The sequence below is a fragment of the Saimiri boliviensis genome, chromosome X, assembly GCF_048565385.1.
Source record: "Saimiri boliviensis isolate mSaiBol1 chromosome X, mSaiBol1.pri, whole genome shotgun sequence".
NCBI lineage: Eukaryota > Metazoa > Chordata > Mammalia > Primates > Cebidae > Saimiri > Saimiri boliviensis.
The window spans coordinates 60,131,265-60,138,933 of NC_133470.1; positions in this window are offsets into that span (position 1 = coordinate 60,131,265).

The window sequence follows — 7,669 nt, forward strand, 5'->3', positions numbered from 1 at the left end:
ACTCCAGCCTAGGCAACACAGCGAGACTACAGCTCAATAAATAAATTAAATAAATAAATAAATAAATAAATAAATAAAATATATGAGAGGATATGTGTAGATCATATGCAAAATCTACACCATTTTATATAATGGACTTGAGTATCCTCAGATTTGGTATCCATAAGAGGGTTCCTGGAATCAATCCCCCATGAATACCAAGGGACAACTATATGTGAAGAATTAGGAAAACGTGACTCATTCTAAAGGAAAAAGACAATTCAAAGATGATATTGCTTAATGAGGAGAGAAAAATACCATGGTAACAAAAAAAAAATAGGAAACCTCAGCAGAGAAATAGAAAATATAGAAAAGAACTAAATGGAAATTTCATAACTAAAAAATACAATATCTGAAATTAAAATTCAAGTGTATGGACTTAATAGCAGAATGAAACATAACAGAGGCATCAGTGAACTTGACGATATCATAATAAAAATTATTCAATCTCGAGAGAGAGAGGATTGAAAAAAAATGAACAGAGTTTCTCAGACAATATTAGAGGTCTAATATATGTGTGAAGGAGGCTGGGTGTGGTAGCTCACACATGTAATCCCAGCACTTTGGGAGGCCAAGGCAGGCAGATCACTTGAGGCCAGGCATTCAAGACCAGTCTGGCCAACATGGTAAAACCCCACCTCTACTAAAAATACAAAAAATTAGCCAGGCCTGGTGGTGCATACCTGTAATCCCAGGTACTCAGGTAGCTGAGGCACAAGAATTGCTTGAACCCAGGAGGCAGAGGTTACAGTGAACTGAGATTGCACCATTGCACTCCAGCCTAGGCAACAGAGTGAGACCCCATCTCAAATAAAACAAAATACGTGTGAAGGAGGAGAAAGAGAGCATAAGGCAGAAGCATTATTTGAAGAAATAATGGTTAAACACTTCCCAAATTTGGCAAAGGTATACATTTACAGATTCAAGCTCACCAAAGCTCAAACAGAATAAATATGAAGAAAACTGCACCTACTTGAATCATAGTTAAAACTGCTGAGAGAAAAAAAAATGAAAATCTTGAAAGTAGCCAGAGAAGAACAACATTGCATTCAGTGATTCAAATTATCATGGACTTCTCCTCAGGAACTATGGAGACTAGACAGCAGAGGGAAAACATATTTAAATTGGTGAGAAGGAAAGAACTGTCAGTCCAGAATACTATATTCTGTAGAAATATCCTTTAAGAATCCAGGTAGGGCCGGGTGCAGTGGCTCACACCTGTAATTCCAGCACTTTAGGAGGCTGAGAAGGGCAGATCATCTGAGGTTGGGAGTTCAAAACCAGCCTGACCAACATAGAGGAACCCCGTCTCTACTAAAGATACAAAATTAGCCAGGCATGCTGGTAATCCCAGCTGCTTGGGAGGCTGAGGCAGGAGAATCGTTTGAACCCAGGAGGTAGAGGTTGCAGTGAGCTGAGATTGTGCCACTGCACTCCAGCCTGTGTGACAAGAGCGAAACTCCACCAAAAAAAAAAAAAAAAAAAAAAAAAAAAAAAAAAAAATGAAGGCAGGCAGGGCGCACTGGCCTGTAATCCCAGCACTTTGGGAGGCTGAGGTGAATGGATCACCTGAGGCCAGGAGTTCAAGACCAGCCTGACCAGCGTGGAAAAACCCCGTCTCTACTAAAAATAGAAAAATTAGCCACGCATGGTGGCTCATGCCTGTAATCCCAGCTACTTGGGAGGCTGAGGCAGGAGAATTGCTTGAACCCAGGAGGTGGAGGTTGTGGTGAGCCAAGATCGCGCCATTGTACTCCCCCCTAGGCGACAAGAGCGAAAGTCCGTCTCAAAAAAAAAAAAAAAAAAAAAAAAAGAATGAAGGCAAAATAATGGCATCTTCAGATAAAAGAGAGTCTCTCACATACTTATAAGACCTTGTACTTGCTATTCCCTCTGTCTGGAACACATATGTCTGTTCCCCAGTACCCTCTGTATCTTTAGCTTGATAACTCCTACTCATCCTTCACATCTAAGCTCACATGCCACTTTCTCCAGGAAGCCTTCCTGATACCCCAAGTTCAAATTAGATCTCTACTTTCATACACGTATTTCCCATATTTCCCCATCTTAGCCCTTATTATGCTATATGTGATTGCTTGTTTGATTGCCTATGAACTCCACTAAACTATATGCTCCATGAGGGGAACCACTTGGGTTTTGTTTTTGTTTTTGTTTTTTTAGCTGGAGTCTCGTTCTGTAGCCCAAGCTGGCATGCAGCGGCACGATCTTGGCTCACTGGAACCTTTGCCTCCTGAATTCAAGCAATCTACCCACCTCAGTCTCTCGAGTAGCTGGGACTACAGGTGTACACCACCATGCCCGGCTAATTTTTGTATTTTTGGTAGAGACAGTGTTTCTCCATGATGCCCAGGCTTGTCTTGAACTTCTGGACTCAAGCAGTCTGCCTGCCTCAACCTCCTAAAGTGCTGGGATTACAGGCATGAGCCACTGTGCCCGACCTGGTTTTTCTTATTAGTGTACTTATAGTCCCTGGCACATAATAGATGCTCAATCAATATTTATTGACTAAAGGGGAAAATGTCTGATTCAAAAATATTGTTTTTCTTTCTACTACACCAGGATACCATATTAGAGAAGGAGGTCCTGACACTACTATAAAATTCACTACTCTTGACCAGGTGTGGTGATTCACGCCTGTAATCCCAGCACTTTGGGAGGCTGAGGTGGGAGGATTGCTTGACATCAGGAGTTCAAGACTAGCCTGGTCAATATATTGAAACCCTGTCTCATTTTTTAAAATTTAAAACAGGCCAGACACAGTGGCTTAAGCCTGTAATCTTAGCACTTTGGGAGGCCTAGGCGGGCAGATCATTTGAGGTCAGGAGTTCAAGCCGAGCCTGGCCAACATGGTGAAACCCTGTCTCTACTAAAAATAACCAAAAAAAAAATTAGCCGGGTGTGCTGGTGCATGCCTGTAGTCCCAGCTACTTGTGAGGCTGAGGCAGAAGAATCACTTGAACCCGGGAGGTGGAGGTTGTGGTGAGCCAAAACTGCACCACTGCACTCCAGTCTGGGCGACAGATCGACACTCCACCTCAAAATAAAAAATAAATAAACAAAATTCACTACTTTTAAATTTTATGGAGAAAACTACCATTCACTGAAAACCTGCTGCTTTCATTGAACTATAATTTTCCAGTGATTCCATAGGCAATTACTGTTTTGGGACAATCTATATGTGCTTAACATAGATCCTTGATAATTAATGCTTGTACAAATCCTCATTTTAATACCACTTCAAGATAAACGGGCTGGGTGTGGTGGCTCACCACCTGTAATCCCAGTACTCTGGGAGGCCAAGGTGGGAGGATTGCTTGAGGCCAGAAGTTCAGGACCAGCCTGAGCAACAGAGTGAGACCCCATGTCTGTTTTTTCAAAAAAGAAGATAAATGGCTAAAAATTCAGAAATGATTGACCGATGGTATATCCAACTGATAGACTATTATAAAGGCACAAAAATTATATTTATGAACCTGTTTAATCATTTAAATACATGCTTATATGTTGAGGAAAAAAACAAGAATACAAAATTGTATGTACAATGTGATTACAATTTTTTAAAATCCATGCAGGAAAAAAATAATACTGGAAAGAAATATACCAAAATATTAGCTGTGGTTTTCATTGAGTGATGAGGCTATGAGTACTTCGTAAATTGTTTTCTGTACTTTACCATTTTTCTTTAATAAATACGTATTGCTCCTATAGTGGGAGGCTTTCTTTTTTAAAAGTTAAAGATAGAAAGTCTCAGGTTAGGAAGAAGTCTCTGAGTACACCAAACCACAAGCACAAGTAAAATGGGATGGTGTTTGGCCAGGTGCGGTGGTTCACGCCTGTAATCCCAGCACTTTGGGAGGCCAAGGCGGGCAGATCATGAGATCAGGAGAGTGAGACCATCCTAGGTGACACAGTGAAACCCCATCTCTACTAAAAACACAAAAAATCGGCCAGGCATGGTGGCACACACTTGTGGTCCCAGCTACTCAGAAGCCTGAGGCAGGAGAATCACTTGAACTCAGGAGGCAGAGGTTGCAGTGAGCTGAGATTGCACCACAGGACTCCAGCCTGGGTGACAGAGTGAGACTCTGTCTCAAAAGAACAACAAAAAACCAACAACAACAACAAAAACAGGATGATATTTAAGCCTCCTTTCTCTTAACTTATATCTTAATGGCCTGATATCATTTATATATTGAGTCCACGACCTTGTTGAAGGATGCTAAAAGACTGGCCCCAGAAAAAGAAGAAAGGGGATCAGCAGTGGAAATTGCCAGAGGCTGAAGGAGAAAGAGACTAAGCAAAGAGATCGGAGAAAGTAAACATAAAAGAATAGGAAATGGGAGGGGGAGGGAAAGACCAGAAGATAGGTATACTTTTATACATCGGGGCCCGTATGAAAAAGAGGAGCTAGTAATGGATTTTTTTTATTTTTTATTTATTTATTTATTTTTTTGAAATGGAGTTTCACTCTTGTTGCCCAGGCTAGAGTGCAATGGTGAGATCTCGGCTCACTGCAACCTCCGACTCCCGAGTTCAAGCGATTCTCCTGCCTCAGCCTCCCGAGTAGCTGGGATTACAGACATGTGCCACCATGCCCGGCTAATTTTGTATTTTTTTAGTAGAGATGGGGTTTCTCCGTGTTGGTCAGGCTGCTGTCGAACTCCCGAGCTCAGGTGATCCACCCGCCTCAGCTTCCCAAAGTGCTGGGATTACAGGCGGGAGCCACTGCATCTGGCCAAGTAATGGATTTTTATAACAGGCATAGCTAGCATGTTTTTCATGTTATTTTACCATTGTCTGTATTTAGAGTGTATGTATTTGTGCCTTTGAGCCTCTCACTATTCCTCCTTTCAGCTCACATGTGCTGTCCTATCTGCCTGATACTGCCAAGGAAGATCACTGGACACTAGACCTGGACATTTTGGAGCCTGCTCTAGGAGCAAATTGCATAACCAGGTGCCTATCTATGCGAGCTATAGATTTAGCAGGTTATATGGGGCAGTCAGGAACCTTCTGGGTGATAAAGGAGATCTACATGGGGATTCAGAGAGCCCCACAGGCATTTATGGAAAACAAGAAAGTAGATCAGTTCTCTCTGAGTCTAAACCCCATTTATTAGACATAATCCAACTAACTGAACAATACTGGCTCTTAGCCAAGACCATTTTTGTAAGATGTTTATACTATTCTGTTGATTTTGTGTAACACTTCTGTCATCCTTGAAGCTTTTAGTGGGCTAGTGGGATGATTGATGAGGGATTTTAGTTTATTAAATGTCAAGTGAGGGTGTTGGAATTAGAAATTAATTTCTACATGGTTTGAGGATAGTTACTTTCCAGAAAGACAGACATTTTAGCAACCTTGTCTTTTCTGTATGATAATGAATCTTTTAACCCATCTTGAGGCCAGGAATAAGAAGACTTAACCTTAAAAGAAAAGCCCGTAAGAGGGCCAAGACAGTATCTCAGCATCACCACTTGACCTTTAGAGAATGGACTCAATTGTCTTGGAGCTTCTGATGATGTAACTTGTAATATTTTTTAAAAATTGTGGTTTTAATGACCATTTGCTAGATTACTGCACCATCCAATTTGATAGCCATTAACTGCAAGTGACCAAATTTAAGTTAAAAAATAAACCTCAGTTGCACTGTCCATATTTCAATAGCCACATGGGGCTAGTGGCTACTTTCGAGACAGTGTAGATACAGAACAGTTCCATCATTGCAGAAAGTTCAATTTAACAGCTCTGTGAATCTAGACTCACAGTATGGTAATGTAGGGACCAATCATCTCTGCACCTGTATGCAGAGATGCAAAGTGACTTATTTCATCTTACTTCAGGTTGTCTCTGCGCTGGTGTGCTCAGAGTGACACCAGGGAAATTGAGCCAGTTTAGCAGCCTTATTAGCACTCTTTCTCTTGCCACAATCTTCTTTAAAGATAATACAGTAATTATTTTTTGGAGGGGTGGGGTGGAGTCTCCCTTTGTCACCCAGGCTGGAATGCAGTGGCACGCAATCTGGGCTCACTGCAGCCTCCAGGTTCAAGCGATTCTCCTGTCTGAGCCTCCAGAGTAGCTAGAATTACAGATGCGCGCCACCATGCCCAGCTAATTTTTATATTTTTAGTAGAGATGGGGTTTCACCATGTTAGCCAGGCTGGTCTCAAACTCCCGACCTCAAGTGATCTGCCCATCTCGGCCTCCCAAAGTGCTGGGATTACAGGGGTGAGCCACTGCACTGGCCAATTTTTGTATTTTTAGTAGAGATAGGGTTTCACAACGTTGCCCAGGTTGGTCTTGAACTCATGAGCTTAAGCAGTCAGCCCGCCTCAGCCTCCCAAAGTGCTGAGACTACAGATATGAGCCATTGAACCCGGCCAAAGATGAGAATTCTTTAGGGAATGGCTAAATCAAATGTGTCCTATTCACTAAATGGATTACAATACAGCAGTTAAAGGGAATGAACTAGATGTGTCAATAACAATAGACCTCAAAAACATTTTTGTGTGAAAAATCCAAGTTGCCAAATGTAATCATTTATGCACAGAAAACAAACACAAAATGATACTATGTATTTCCCAAGCAAGAGTTGCTGTTGTTTTGAGACGGTCTCGGCCCAGTGTTGTGGTTCACACCTGCAATCCGAGCACTTTGGGAGGCCAATGTAGGTGGATCACTAGAGGCCAGGATTTCGAGACCACCCTGGCCAACATGGTGAAACCCCGTCTCTACTAAAAAAAAATACAAATATTAGCTGGGTGTGGTGGTGCACACCTGTAATCCCAGCTACTTGGGAGGCTGAGGCACAAGAATCGCTGAACCCGGGAGGCAGAGGATCCCTTGAGCTCAGGTGTTCAAGGATGCAGTGAGCTGTGATCATACCACTGTATTCCAACCTGGGCAATAGAGTAAGAATCTGTTGAGAGAGAGAGAGAGAGAGAGAGAGAGAGAGAGAGAGAGTGAGTCTCACTCTGTCACCCATGCCAGAGTGCAGTGGTACAGTGGTATGGTCATAGCTCACTGCAGCCTTGAGCACCTGAGCTTAAGGGATCCTCCTGCCTCAGCTTCCCAAGTAGGTGACACAGGCGTATGCCTCTGCACCTAGCTAATTTTTAAATTTTTTGTAGAGACAGGGTCTTGAGATTTTGCACAGGCTGGTCTCAGTCTCAAACTCCTGTCTTCAAGGGATCCTCCCACCTCAACTGCCTAAAGTGCTGGGATTACAGGTGTGAGCCACCATGTCGGTTATTTTTTAAAAGGATGGGAAGAATGCATATCAAACTCATGACAGTGGTTATTTCAGGGAGGGGGAAGGTGTGTAGGATAAGGGTCCAAAGGGACTTTTAGCTTTTTCTTTAATGTTCCAAATTTTTAAAGGAAAATATATTTATGTATTATATGTGCAATTATAATTATTAAAACAGGACACGTGTGTATATATATATTATATGAATATAAATATGTAAAATATGGTGGTGAAAAAATAAGGAGACTCGGGAGCATACCAATACTTCTGACCTTCATCAGAGAATAAATGTACTTCTGAGGTCGTGTCAAAAGCCTGGCTATGAGAAGAGATATTTATGGAATATATTGTAAGGGACAT